Genomic DNA, 15,520 nt, shown 5'->3' on the forward strand with positions numbered 1-15,520 from the left:
GTCGGATTCATGTCAATGTATGGCAAAACCAATACAGTATTGTAAAGAAAAATAAAGTAAAAATAAAAATTTTTTTAATAAAATAAAGAGACAGAGAGAGAAAAATGAGAATGAATAGTCCATGAACAGATATTCAATTAATGTAATTCAAAACTCAGAGTGCTTTAATGATATATATACCACAGTAGCTATATCTGCTCTATGTGGCAAAATATATACGGAGAGAGAAAGTACCACCATGAGGTACTTTCCCATCGTGTGATAAATTTCAACTGAGGACTGAAGCCTGTGTCCTCAATTTAGGATAAATTTTCAATTAAAAAAGAATAATGTTAGTTTATAGTCTGAATCTCATTTATGCAAACCAGTTTCATTTAAAATGTTGTTCAAGGTGACTGTGCCTGAAGCTTACTCCTCTTATGCAAGAAATTCTTGCCTACAAAGAAGTGAAGTGATGTGAAATTCACTCAGTCATGTCCAACTCTTTGAGACCCCATAGACTATAGCCCACCACGTTCCTCTGTCCAGGGGATTTTCCAGGCAAGAATACTGGATGGGATTGTCATTTCCTTCTCCAGGAGATCTTCCCGGCAAGAATACTGGATGGGATTGTCATTTCCTTCTCCAGGAGATCTTCCCAATACAGGGATCAAACCCAGGTCTCCCGCGTTGCAGGCAGATTCTTCACCATTTGAGCCACCAGAGAACGTCTTTGCAGGTCCTCTGCCTACAAAGAGGACCAAGTTAAAAATGAAGAGTACATTGGAGAATTGTACAAACACTGAGAGATATTAACAATGAAAATTGTGGAATCTTTTTACAGAGATCTTAAAAATAAGAGGGTACATGAACTTCATAATTGGCCTTGCTATAAGCAATCACTGATAAATATTATATTCTTTATCTCTTTTCCAACATTTCCAATAGTACATAAACAGAAACCCCATCTAAAACTGTGCATGTGTTATTATTAAAGCTTACATAATACACAAACTCTTGCTTTATGGCTATATATTCTCACAACATTTTCTTCTATTTACACAGAGAATGATCTGTACAATTGTTTAAACATCTATGTGTCCTTATGTAGGTTTGGCTCAGGTGGACATTTCTGAACCACAAAACTAACACAATATTGTAAACGAACTATACTCAAATTAAATTAATTCTGAAAATAATAGAAATCTTTTAAAGGAATGAATAAGGAAACTATTGATTGAAAGATGTGTCAGACATAGGAACCAGTGACAAAATGTGAACTTTATTTGGCTCCTACTTCAAGCAAACTAAAGAATTCCTTTCCTTCCAGTGGTTAGGACTCCATGTTTTCACTGCCAAGGGCCTGGGTTCAATCCTTGCTTGGGGAACTAAGATTCCACAAGCTGAGTGGGCATGCCTGAAAAGCAAGCAAACAAACAAATAAATTGTAAGACAAAGCAAAACAATTCTGACATAAAGCAATTGGAAAATTTAACTCTTTATAAAATTAAGGAATTATTAATTTTTGGATTATATAGAGATATTTTGATTATAGCTTTTAAAATTTTCCAGGGTTACACACTGAAATATTTTGTAATGAAATCATACATTTGGTATCTGCTTTGAAATAATATGGGAGGTATGGAAGTAGGTGGAGTTACAGCAAGTTTGCCCATGAATAATTGTTAAAGCTATGTGATAAATGTGTAGGGATTCACTACACTCTTCTCTTTGCTTTTGTATATCCTCCATAATTGAAAGTAAAAAAAAAAATTATTCTTATTAAACTTTGCTTCCCATTCTCTGTGGGGGAAAAAAAGCCCCTCTGAATGGCAAGGACGATCTACCTTGGTTTCTGTATTGCTGAGGACACAGACAAAGGAAGACATTAAATGAACCATGACAGGCGTGATGATCATGAAGATGAGGCCATAATAAGCCCCCACACTCCAAGTTCCTTGTTTCCTCCCAGTGTCACACAGGGTCAAAGAATGCTAAAAATCTTTAAGTAATCTAAAATCATGCTGCTTGCTGAATTAATATAAAGCAGTTCAGAAATATCTTAATGAGAAAACTTCTGTAGAGTCATTTGAAAGATAATAATGTCTCCCTAATGCAGTTTTAGGAGAAAAAAATGAAAAACCCAGGAGGAAATAATTGCTCTGACCCTGTGAACGAATTCATTCTCCTTGGATTCCCTTGTACCTGGGAGGTTCAGATCTTCCTCTTCTCACTCTTCTTTGTGATCTATGTGTTGACACTAACTGGAAATTTGTGCATTATCTGTGCAGTGTGGTGGGACCACCATCTCCACACCCCCATGTACATCCTGCTGGCCAATTTTTCCTTCCTGGAGATGTGGTGTGTCACTTCTACTGTCCCCAGTATGCTAGCCAACTTTCTCTCTGAGACCAAGACAACTTCCTTCTCTGGCTGCTTCCTCCAGTTCTACTTCTTCTTCTCCATAGGTAGTACCGAGACCTTCTTCTTGTCTACCATGGCCTTTGACAGGTACCTTGCCATCTGCAGGCCCCTTCACTACCCCACTGTCATGCCAGTGCAATGCTGCATTAGAATGGGAGCCTGCTGCTGGGTGTGTGGCTTTTTATACTTCCTCTTGCCTATTCACCTAATCTCTTAGCTCCCATTTCATTGTCTCAATAAGACTGATCATTTCCTATGTGACCCAGGACCCCTTAAAAAGCTGTCCTGTGTGCCAGCCCCTGCCACTGAAATCATTTGTGCCACTTTTAACTCAGTCCTCATTTTCTCTACCTTACTCTTCATTACCAGCTCCTACACCCTGGTTATCAGAGCTGTGTTTAGGGTACCTTCAGCAGAAGGCTGACATAAGGCTTTCTCTACATGTGGCTCCCATCTGGCTGTGGTGTCCCTGTTTTATGGCTCCCTCATGATTGTATATGTGAGCCCAACAGCAGGCAATTCAGCAGAGATTCAAAAATATGTGACTTTGTCCTATATTGTGTTAACTCCATTATTCAAACCTTTGATCTATAGTCTCTGAAATAAGGAGATGAAGGAGGCACTGAGAAGATTATTTAAGATGGTGAGATTTAGTCAAAATCATAAAAGAAATCTCTGAAAAACTGTGTTCATAACTGAAATAATGTATGGGAAATAAATAATTAAAAGATTGGTATTCAATTGTACTAATTAAATTAGGAAAATGTATTTTGGAGGAGGAGGAACATACTCAAGTGTAATTAGATGTTCATTAAATTAACTATATTCAATTTTATTGTTAGAGAACATTTGATATTAATGGTAAAACATTTCATATTCAAATAAAAATAATCAAAAGCCAGATGATCAGTCATCTTGCTGGCATTCAGATTAAAACAAGTTAATAGTTGCTGCCAATACCACATACATACATATGGGTACATGTGATATGTCCAACATTTTAAATTTATTACTAGTATTTCTGTGGTGAGTCAAAAGTTTTGTATTCTAAACTTATAAAACAACATTTAAATTTTACTATCTCAATATTCAGTTCAGCTCAGTTCAGTCGCTCAGTCGTGTCCGACTCTTTGCGACCCCATGAATCGCAGCACACCAGGCCTCCCTGTCCATCACCAACTCCTGGAGTTCACTCAGAATCACGTCCATCGAGTCAGTGATGCCATCCAGCCATCTCATCCTCTGTCAGCCCCTTCTCCTCCTGCCCTCAACCCCTCCCAGCATCAGAGTCTATTCCAATGACTCAACTCTTCACATGAGGTGGCCAAAGTACTGGAGATTCAGCTTTAGCATCAGTCCTTCCAAAGAAATCCCAGGGCTGATCTCCTTCAGAATGGACTGGTTGGATCTCCTTGCAGTCCAAGGGACTCTCAACACCACAGTTCAAAAGCATCAATTCTTTGGCACTCAGCCTTCTTCACAGTCCAACTCTCACATCCATACATGACCACAGGAAAATCCATAGCCTTGACTAGATGGACCTTAATCGGCAAAGTAATGTCTCTGCTTTTGAATATGCTACCTAGGTTGGTCATAACTTTTCTTCCAAGGAGTAAGCGTCTTTTAATTTCATAGCAGCAATCACCATCGGCAGGGATTTTGGAGCCCAAAAAAATAAAGTCTGACACTGTTTCCACTGTTTCCCCATCTATTTCCCATGAAATGATGGGACTGGATGCCATGATCTTCGTTTTCTGAATGTTGACCTTTAGGCCAACTTTTTCACTCTCCACTTTCACTTTCATCATGAGGCTTTTTAGTTCCTCTTCACTTTCTGCCATAAGGGTGGTATCATCTGCATATCTGAGGTTATTGATATTTTTCCCAACAATCTTGATTCCAGCTTGTGTTTCTTCCAGTCCAGCACTTCTCATGAGGTACTCTGCATAGAAGTTAAATAAGCAGGGTGACAATATACAGCCTTGACGTACCCCTTTTCCTATTTGGAACCAGTCTGTTGTTCCATGTCCAGTTCTAACTGCTGCTTCCTGACCTGCACACAGATTTCTGAAGAGGCAGGTCAGATGGTCTGGTATTCCCATCTCTTTCAGATTTTTCCAAAGTTTATTGTGATCCACACTCTCAAAGGCTTTGGCATAGTCAATAAAGCAGAAATAGATGTTTTTCTGGAACTCTCTTGCTTTTTCCATGATCCAGCAGATGTTGGCAATTTGATCTCTGGTTCTTCTGCCTTTTCTAAAACCACCTTGAACATCAGAAACTTCACGGTTCACGTATTGCTGAGGCCTCGCTTGGAGGAGAAGGGAATGGCAAATCACTTCAGTATTCTTGCCTTGAGAACCCCTTGAACACTATGAAAAGGCAAAATGATAGGATACTGAAAGAGGAACTTCCCAGGTCAGTAGGTGCCCAATATGTTACTGGAGATCAGTGGAGAAATAACTCCAGAAAGAATGAATCGATGAGGCCAAAGCAAAAACAATACCCAGCTGTGGACGTGACTGGTGATAGAAGCAAGGTCCAGTACGGTAAAGAGCAATATTGCATAGGAACTTGGAATGTCAGGTCCATGAATCAAGGCAAACTGGAAGTGGTCAAACAAGGGACGGCAAGAGTGAACGTCAACATTCTAGGAATCAGCAAACTAAAATGGACTGGAATAGGTGAATTTAACTCAGGTGACCATTAGATCTACTACTGTGAGCAGGAATCCCTCAGAAGAAATGAAGTAGCCATCATGGTCAACAAAAGAGTCCGAAATGCAGTACTTGGAGGCAATCTCAAAAATGACAGAATGATCTCTGTTCATCTCCAAGGCAAACCGTTCAATATTACCATAATCCAAGTCTATGCCCCAACCAGTAATGATGAAGAAGCTGAAGTTGAACGGTTTTATGAAGACCTACAAGACCTTTTAGAACTAACGCCCAAAAAAGATGTCCTTTTCACTATAGGGGACTGGAATGCAAAAGTAGGAAGTCAAGAAACACCTGGAGTAACAGGAAAATTTGGCCTTGGAATGCAGAATCAAGCAGGGCAAAGACTAATAGAGTTTTGGCAAGAAAATGCACTGTTCATAGCAAACACCCTCTTTCCAACAACACAAGAGAAGGCTCTACACATGGACATCACCAGATGGTCAACACCGAAATCAGATTGATTATACTCTTTGCAGCCAAAGATGGAGAAGCTCTATACAGTCAGCAAAAACAAGACCAGGAGTTGACTGTGGCTCAGATCATGAACTCCTTAATACCAAATTCAGACTCAAATTGAAGAAAGTAGGGAAAACCGCTAGACCTTTCAGGCATGACCTAAATCAAATCCCTTATGATTATACAGTGGAAGTGAGAAATAGGTTCAAGGGCCTAGATCTGATTGATAGAGTGCCTGATGAACTATGGAATGAGGTTCGTGACATTGTACAGGAGACAAGGATCAAGACCATCCCCATGGAAAAGAAATGCAAAAAAGCAAAACAGCTGTCTGGGGAGGCCTTACAAATAGCTGTGAAAAGAAGAGAGGTGAAAATCAAAGGAGAAAAGGAAAGATATAAGCATTTGAATGCGGAGTTCCAAAGAATAGCAAGAAGAGATAAGAAAGCCTTCTTCAGCGATCAATGCAAAGAAATAGAGGGAAAGAACAGAATGGGAAAAACTAGAGATCTCGTCAAGAAAATTAGAGATACCAAGGGAACATTTCATGCAAAGATGGGCTCGATAAAGGACAGAAATGGTATGGACCTAACAGAAGCAGAAGATATTAAGAAGAGGTGGCAAGAATGCACAGAAGAACTGTACAAAAAAGATCTTCACGACCCAGATAATCATGATGGTGTGATAACTCATCTAGAGCCAGACATCCTGGAATGTGAAGTGAAGTGGGCTTTAGAAAGCATCACTACAAACAAAGCTAATGAAGGTGATGGAATTACAGTGAGCAGTTTCAAATCCTGAAAGATGATGCTGTGAAAGTGCTGCACTCAGTATGCCAGCAAATTTGGAAAACTCAGCAGTGGCCACAGGACTGGAAAATATCAGTTTTCTTCGAATTCCAAAGAAAGGCAATGCCAAAGAATGCTCAAACTACCGCACAATTGCACTCATCTCAATATTTAAAATATAGCAAAATACATTCATCTTCTTATGAAAAATTGATTATTCATAATTTTATTTCTTTACACTTTCTCATCAAAATTTTGTTAAAATAATTTTACTCTTTGGATCCAGGTGGTATTAATACTTTTTTCCATTGTATATTTACTTTTAATAATTATTTTTGGAAAGAGCTCCATTTTTTTAAAAAGCCAAGCCTTTTCTTTCTTTCTTTCTTTCTTTCTTTTTTTTTTTTTACTTTATTTTACTTTACAATACTGTATTGGTTTTGCCATACATCAACAGGAATCCCCCACGGGTGTACATGAGTTCCCAATCCTGAAGCCCCCTCCCACCCCATATCATCTCTCTGGATCATCCCCATGCACCAGCCCCAAGCATCCTGTATCCTGGATTGAACATACACTGGCGATCCGTTTCTTACCTGATAGTATACAGGTTTCAATGCCATTCTCCCAAATCATCCCACCCTCTCCCTCTCCCACAGAGTCCCAAAGTCTGTTCTATATATCTGTGTCTCTTTTGCTGTCTCGAATTTGTGTCTTCTGTAGGTTAAGGTTAGAAGATAACCTAGTGACTCAGGTATATTTCAAATTACAAAATTGTTAGATTTGCCTCTTCCAACTATCTCAAGAACACTAGTACCTCATGCTCTCAACCAGAATTTTCTTCATACCATAAAGAGAACCTGGACCCGTTAACTGCTGCTACTGTTGCTGCTAAGTTGCTTCAGTCGTGTCCGACTTTGTACGACCCCATAGACGGCATCCCACCAGGCTCTCCCATCCCTGGGATTCTCCAGGCAAGAACACTGGAGTGGGTTGCCATTTCCTTCTCCAATGCATGAAAGTGAAAAGTGAAAGTGAAGTCGCTCAGTCGTACCCAACTCTTAGTGACCCCATGGACTGCAGCCTACCAGGCTCCTTCGTCCATGGGATTTTCCAGGCAAGAGTACTGGAGTGGGGTGCCATTGCCTTCTCCAGGACCCGTTAACTATCACTCCCTAATTTCCCCTCTCTCCAGTCCCTGGAAACAATTAATCCACTTTTTGTTTCTATGGATTTTCCTATTCTGGAAATTTCGTATAAATGGAATCATACAATATGTGACCTTTTGTGACTGGTTTCTTTCACTTAACATAATGTTTACAAGGTTCATTTATGTTGTAGCATGTGTTCAGTTTAGTTCAGTTCAGTTGCTCAATCATGTCAACTCTGCGACCCCATGGACTGCAACACACAAGGCCTCCTGTCCATCACCAACTATCGGAGCTTGCTCAAACTCATGTCCATTGAGTCGGTAATGCCATCCAACTGTCTCACACTCCGTTGTCCCCTTCTCCTCCAGCCTTCAAACTTTCCTAGCATCACGGTCTTTTCAAATGAGTCAGTTCTTCGAATCAGATGGCCAAAGGATTGGAGTTTCAGTTTCAGCATCAGTCCTTCCAATGAATATTCAAGACTGATTTCCTTTAGGATGGACTGATTGGATCTCCTTGCAGTCCAAGGGACTCTCAAGAGTCTTCTCCAGTACCACAGTTCAAAAGCATCAATTCTTCAGCACTCAGCTTTCTTTATAGTCCAACTCTCACGTCCATACATGACTACTGGAAAAGTAGTTTATTACTTTTTGTGGTTGAATAAAATTCTACAGTATGGATACACCATATTTTGTTTATCTAGTTAACTGTTGATGGCATTTGCTTGCATTATTGGTCTATATGAGTTATACATAGACAAATTTATTTTGTGAATACATATTTTCACTTTTGGGGGGTATATCCTTGGGAGAGGAATTGCTGGGTCACATGTTATTTCTATGGGCTTCCCAGGTGGTGTTAGTGATAAAGAACCCACCTGATAATACAGCAGACTTGAGAGATGTGAGTTCCATCCCTGGGTCAGGAAGATCCCTGGAGGAGGGCATGGCAACCCACTCCAGTATTCTTGCCCAAAGAAGTTAACGGATAGAGGAGCCTGGTGGGCTATAATCCATAGAGTAGCAAAGAGCTGGACACGACTGAAGTGACTTAGCCCAGCACAGCACACAATCTTGATATTACTAAATAGACTACCTTATATCACATATTTTCAAGAGGAGTCCATTTGATTATGTCCCTGAATCTATCATTTCTTGATCTAATTTTAAAAAATAAATTATTGACATAATTTATAATTAAATGGGACTTCACAGAGATATTTAAAACATTGATTTAGGATAGGGAAAAAAAGAATGATAAATAAATTGCTAATAAAAGGAAACAATAGAATAGGCAAATTGCAGAATATGGGGTAAGTGAAAAAATGTAATTAATGAAATTACTATAATGATTGTAGTAAATAATACATAATAATAAAGTTCTTTTCTTTAAATACATTGTAAAGAAAGCAAGTGCATAGGAAAAGGCTTACTATGTCTAAACTATTGGTATTGTCAAAACTTTTGTTCACAGTCTTTTCTTTGTTTCTGTTTCTATAGGTTGAACAATTTCCATATTATCAAGTATCACTGTGTGAACATCATTTTAGTCAATTGTCTTAACTGGCCATTTTTTTCACATTACTATACTTACAGATTTTTTTTTTTTTTTGAATGTGGAATATATTTGTTGGTCCAGTTAAAATGTCATAATAGGGGCAATTTTGACGGTGGCCAAATTGTAGCAAATAATGTGCTTATAAATGTATGAGAGGGAGGAATTAAAGCAGCTGGTGTGTTATCCATTCACTCCCTTCACCATGAGGAAATTTCTGAGTAAAGGAAAGAAGACAGGGGAACCACACTAAATTCCTTATCAACTAGACTCCAAGTAAATCAACTAAAGGTTTTTTCTAGAAAAAAAAAAAGACTTTAATCTCTTAAATTCCTTTATCAAAATGTTACTGATAAAGGATCACCTACTATAATATGAATCCAATATCCATCTAGAGGCATGGCTCTCTAGTAAATATTATGTAAGTTATACAGCTCTTAGGAATGTAAAAAGGAAATTTTCCAAGTGACCTAGACTCATCAGATCACATTTTAGTAAATAAATAATGCCACTTTGCTTATTTAACTTATATGCAGAGTGCGAACTAAGTCATTCAGTCATGTCCAACTCTTTGCGAGCCCATGTACTGTAGACCACCAGTTTCCTTTGTCCATGAGATTTCCCAGGTAGGAATATTGGAGTGGGTTGCCATTTCCTTCTTCAGGGGATCATCAGAGTATATCATGGTAAGTGCCAGCCTGGGTGAATCACAAGCTGGACTCAAGATTGCCAGGAAACAGCAACCTCAGATATGCAGATGATACCAGTCTAATGGCAGGGAGTCTAGAGGAACTAAAAGGCTCTTCCTGAGAGTGAAAGAGAAGAGTGAAAAAGCTGGCTTGAAACTTAGCATTCAAAACCTCAGACCATGGCATCCAGTCCCATCAGTTCAGTTCAGTCGCTCAGTCATGTCTGACTCTGTGCGACCCCATGAATTGCAGCACGCCAGGCCTCCCTGTCCATCACCAACTCCTGGAGTTCACTCAGACTCACATTCATCGAGTCAGTGATGCTATCCAGCCATCTCATCCTCTGTCATCCCCTTCTCCTCATGCTCCCAATCCCTCCCAGCATCAGAGTCTTTTCCAATGAGTCAACTCTTCACATGAGGTGGCCAAAGTACTGAAGATTCAGCTTTAGCATCAGTCCTTCCAAAGAAATCCCAGGGCTGATCTCCTTCAGAACAGACTGGTTGGATCTCCTTGCAGTCCAAGGGACTCTCAAGAGTCTTCTCCAACACCACAGCTCAAACGCATCAATTCTTCAGCGCTCAGCCTTTTTCACAGTCCAACTCTCACATCCATACATGACCACAGGAAAAACCATAGCCTTGACTAGACAGAGCTTAGTCGGCAAAGTAATGTCTCTGCTTTTGAATATGATATCTAGATTGGTCATAACTTTTCTTCCAAGGAGTAAGCATCTTTTAATTTCATGGCTGCAATCACCATCTGCAGTGATCCAGTCCCATCACTTCATAGCAAATAGAAGGGGAAATGTGGAAGCAGTGATAGATTTTATTTTCTTGGGCTCCAAAATCACTGCAGACAGTGACTGCAGCCATCAAATTAAAAGACCCTTGCTCCTTGGAAGGAGAGCTATCACAATACTAGACAGCATATTAAAAAGCAGAGACATCTTTTTGCCAACAAAGGTCGATATAGTCAAAGCTATATTTTTTCCAGTAGTCATGTATGGATGTGAGAGTTGGACCATAACGAAGGCTGAGCACCAAAGAATTCATGCTTTTGAATTGTGGTGCTGGAGAAAACTCTCAGGAGTCTCTTGGACAGCAGGGAGATCAAACTAGTCAATCCTAAAGGAAATCAACCCTGAATATTCCTTGGAAGGACTGATGCTGAAGCTGAAGTTCCATACTTTGAACACCTGGTGCAAAGAGCCAACTCACTGGAAAAGACCCTGATGCAGGAGAAAGATTAGAGGCAAAAGGAAAGGAGGGCAGCAGAAGATGAGATGGTTGGATGGCATCACCAACTCAATGGACATGAATGTGAGCAAATTCTGGGAGATAGTAGAGGGCAGGAGACATGCTACAGTCCATGGGGTCACCAAGAGTCAGATAGGACTTAACAACTGAATAATGACAAATAAATATTACTGTGAAATGGACAATCTTATCTGCTAGTGAAACTGTACCCAGTTCCATAGGAACACAAAAGACCAGGTTTACTAGTCTATCTATATATGGAACCTTAATAAAACAAAAAGCACAAAATTCATAGAAAAAGGGATCAGATTTGTGGTTGCCATAAATAGAGTGTTAGCAGGAGGGGGATTTGGAGGTAGGTGATCAAAAGATACAAAGTTCCAGTTAAAGATAAATAAGTACTTGAGTGAGTCTCTTGATGAGGGTGAAAGAGGAGAGTGAAAAAGTTGGCTTAAAACTCAGCATTCAGTAAATGAAGATTATGGCATCTGGTTCCATCACCTCAGGGCAAATAGATGGAGAAACAATGGAAACAGTGACAGACTTTATTTTCTTGGGCTCCAAAATCACTGCAGATGGTGACTGTAGCCATGAAAGCAAAAGATGCTTGCTCCTTGGAAGAAAAGCTATGACAAACCAAGACAGCACATCAAAAAACAGGGACATTACTTTGCCAACAAAATTCCATCTAGTCAAAGCTATGGTTTTTCCAGTAGTCATGTTTGGATGTGAGAGTTGGACCAAAAAGAAAGCTGAGCATCAAAGAACTGATGCTTTTGAACTGTGTTGTTGGAGAAGACTCTTGAGAGTCCTTTGGACTGCAAGGAGATCAAACCAGTCAATGCTAAAGGAAATCAGTCCTGAATATTTATTGGAAGAACTGATGCTGAAGCTGAAACTGCAATCCTTTGGCCACGTGATTTGAAGAACTGACTCATTAGAAAAGCCCCTGATGCTGGGAAAGATTGGAAACAGTGACAGACTGTTTTCGTGGGCTTCAAAATCACTGCAGATAGTGACTGCAGCCATGAAATTAAAAGACACTTGCTTCTTGGAAGAAAAACTATGATAAATATAGACAGAGTGTTAAAAAAAACAGAGACACTGATTTGCCAAAAAAAGATCTGGATTGTCAAAGCTATGTTTTTTCCAGTAGTCATGTATGTGTGTGAGAGCTGCATCAAAAAGAAGGCTGAGCACCGAAGAATTGATGCTTTTGAATTGTAGTGTTGGAGAAAACTCTTGAGAGTCCCTTGGACTGCAAGGAGATCAAACCAGTCAATCCTAAAGGAAGTCAACCCTGAATATTCCTTGGAAGGACTGATGTTGAAGCTTAAGCTCCAATACTTTGACCACCTGATGCAAAGAGCCAATTCATTGGAAAAGACTCTGTTACTAGGAAAGGCAGAAGGCAGGAGGAGAACGGGACGACAGTATGAGATGGTTGGATAGCATCACTGACTCCATGGACATGAGTTTCAGCAAGCTCCAGGAGTTGATGATGGACAGGGAAGCCTTGCATGCTGCAGTCCATGGAGTCATAAAGAATTGGACATGACTGAGCGACTGAACAACAACAAGTACTAGGGATGTAATGTAAAACATGATGACTATAGTAAACAATAGAAAGAAAAAGAAAGTGAAGTCACTCAGTTGTGTCCAACTGTGATCCCATGGACTGCAGCCTACCAGGTTCCTCAGTCCATGGGATTTTCCAGGCAAGAATACTAGAGTGGGTTCCTATTACAATGGTTGTATAATATATAGGAAAATTGTTGAAAGAGTAAATCCTAAGTGTTCTCATCACAAGGAAAGATTTTCTTCCTTTTCTTTTGATTGCATCTATTTTGATTCATCTGATATGATGAATGCTAATTAAACTTATTGGGATACTCATTTCATTATGTATGTAAATCAAACCATCATGCTGTACAACTTAAACTTCTGCAGTGATATATGTCAATTATTTCTCAATAAAACCAGAAAAATATATTAATGGATTGAGGGGACTCCAACCAGACAGAAAGGTACACTAAGAGTGGGTTAAAGGACCCAGAAAAATTGGGAAGTTTTTCCAAGGCTAGGATATCAAGACTAGCCTTGAAAGCAGCTTGGACCTGCCCATTGCTCTGATTTACTGGTTCATCTGTTAAAAGTATCCTCAATTGGAAGAAAAGTGAAGGTGATGAGAAATTGACTTTATAGTGGGTATGGTTAGAATGAGGTCCACAAGCCAGGTCACAAACTTCCAAATATCCTTGCAACTGGCTACAGGTTTCCATGTTTTCACATTACAACCTGCTTCTCCTTGTCCCTCCATATTATAACATTGGCAAACAATGGGAAAGAGGCTTGGTGGAGAAAAAGGAAAAAATATATATATTAACAAACTATCTAGAAAACTATAAAACTTTACTGAGAGAAATTCAAGAAGACATAAATTTAATAGAGAGATATGCCAAGATCATAGATTGTAAAAGTAATTATTATATAATTGACAATAAATCTACACATTCAAAGTAATCCCAATCAAAATTCCAGCAATAATTTTTGTGCGAATTGAAAAGTGGATCACAAATTTATGTGGAAATGTATTAAGCCAAGACTGCAAAAAAAAGTTGAAAGAGAAATAAATTGAGAAGACTTACTTTACCAGATACCAAGACTAATTAAATAGCTATGATAATTAGAGAATGTGGAACTGGTCAATAGGTACAAAAAACAGAGAATCCATAAAGCAATCTATGCATATACTAACACTTAAAATTACAAAAATATGTACACTATGAAACAGTGTTTAAATATTTGTGCTATTGTTCTTTTGAACTGTGGTGTTGGAGAAGACTCTTGAGAGTCCCTTGGACTGCAAGGAGATCCAACCAGTCCATTCTGAAGGAGATCAGCCCTGGGATTTCTTTGGAGGAAATGATGCTAAAGCTGAAACTCCAGTACTTTGGCCACCTCATGCGAAGTGTTGACTCATTGGAAAAGACTCTGATGCTGGGAATGATTGGGGGCAGGAGGAGAAGAGGACGACAGAGGATGAGATGGCTGGATGGCATCACTGACTCGATGGACGTGAGTCTGAGTGAACTCCGGGAGTTGGTGATGGACAGGGAGGCCTGGCATGCTGCGATTCATGGGGTTGCAAAGAGTCGGACATGACTGAGCGACTGAACTGAGCTGAATGCTATTGTAAACTCTGTGTTAATCCTAAAGGAGGGAAGGATCACTTTCCTATGGAGAAGATGATAAAAATAAGACTACATACATAACAGGGATGGACTTAAAGGGTTTTGTTTGTTTGTTTGTTTTTCTACCAAAATGAAAAAATCTAGGTCAAATGGATTTTCATGTTGAACAATGAAATTTGAGTTCTATTTCTTACAGAGAAGTTAAGCTCAAGATGATTGTAGATCTTAAATGTGAAAGTTAAGATAGAAAAGCTTTTAAAAAATAAAGTAGAATGTTTTCATAACTTTGAAATAAGCAAAAAAAATAATTAACTCTAAAAAATTAGACACATTAAAATTTTTAATTCTGTTCACTAAAAAACTGAGACTGGAAAAATAAGTCGCATAGCTAAGAGAAAATACTAGGAATGCATATAACTCATAAAATGTGTTTTTTAAAACTTTAAAGTGATAAATTCCAAGTAGAAAAATGGGCAAGCCTCTTAAAAAGTCATTTCTCTTTCTTTACAGTAAGTAGTTTTCTATTGCAGTGTGTAGTGTCATTTAATAAGTGAACAATCTTGGATATCAAATTAATCTTTGAATCCTTAAGTGAAGAAAAATAAAGCTGTGTTATCTTGAGGAACTTTAACTCATGTTTCTGAGTCTAATTTTCTTACTTGCAATTTGGAACTAATTAACACATTTAAAATGATACATATAATGGCATAGAGTAGGCATTCAAGGATGATAAGTACGTTATTTTTATTCGGCCTTTTGTATTTTGGTTCCATATTAAGAAAAACAAAAACCACATATGTGTCATATTTTTATTTTCGGGCTTATATTGTTGATTCTTACAACTGGATTTCAACTCACTTAATTTATAGTTCTGCAAGAAAGAGGGTAAATTTTGTTGATAATTTGAAATTTTTAGGAATTTATTTTTAAGGACTGAAGACTGTATTAAATATACCATGACCCATAAATGTTATGGGTATTTGAATGGAAAAATTGGCCTGTATATTTACATTAAAATATATTTGTTAAATGCTGATTATATATTAACTAATGTCCTAAATTTCAAGAATTAACCAGGTAAGGCATAGCCCCTGCCCTTAAGGAGCTTACAGTTGAGCAGTTTTACACAAATGGTTAATAATTTAAAGCATAAATATTAGTCCTTGTGACTAAGATAGCCCAAAAAATCATTAGGCTTTACTTTTTTTTTTTTTTCACTTTTAATGGAAGCCAAATACAGAATAACCTCCACTGTTATTCCTTATGTATTGTACCAGTTATTTCACTCTCTTTCTGTCTGTCCCAT

At 38.5% G+C, this 15,520-nt stretch overlaps 1 pseudogene; it reads left to right on the plus strand.

The window, feature by feature from the left end:
• Positions 1-2,113: 2,113 nt before the first annotated feature.
• LOC120853678 lies at positions 2,114-3,004 on the plus strand (annotated as a pseudogene).
• The last annotated feature ends 12,516 nt before the right edge of the window (positions 3,005-15,520 follow it).

Source organism: Oryx dammah, unplaced genomic scaffold (assembly GCF_014754425.2).
Source record: "Oryx dammah isolate SB20612 unplaced genomic scaffold, SCBI_Odam_1.1 HiC_scaffold_26, whole genome shotgun sequence".
Lineage (NCBI taxonomy): Eukaryota > Metazoa > Chordata > Mammalia > Artiodactyla > Bovidae > Oryx > Oryx dammah.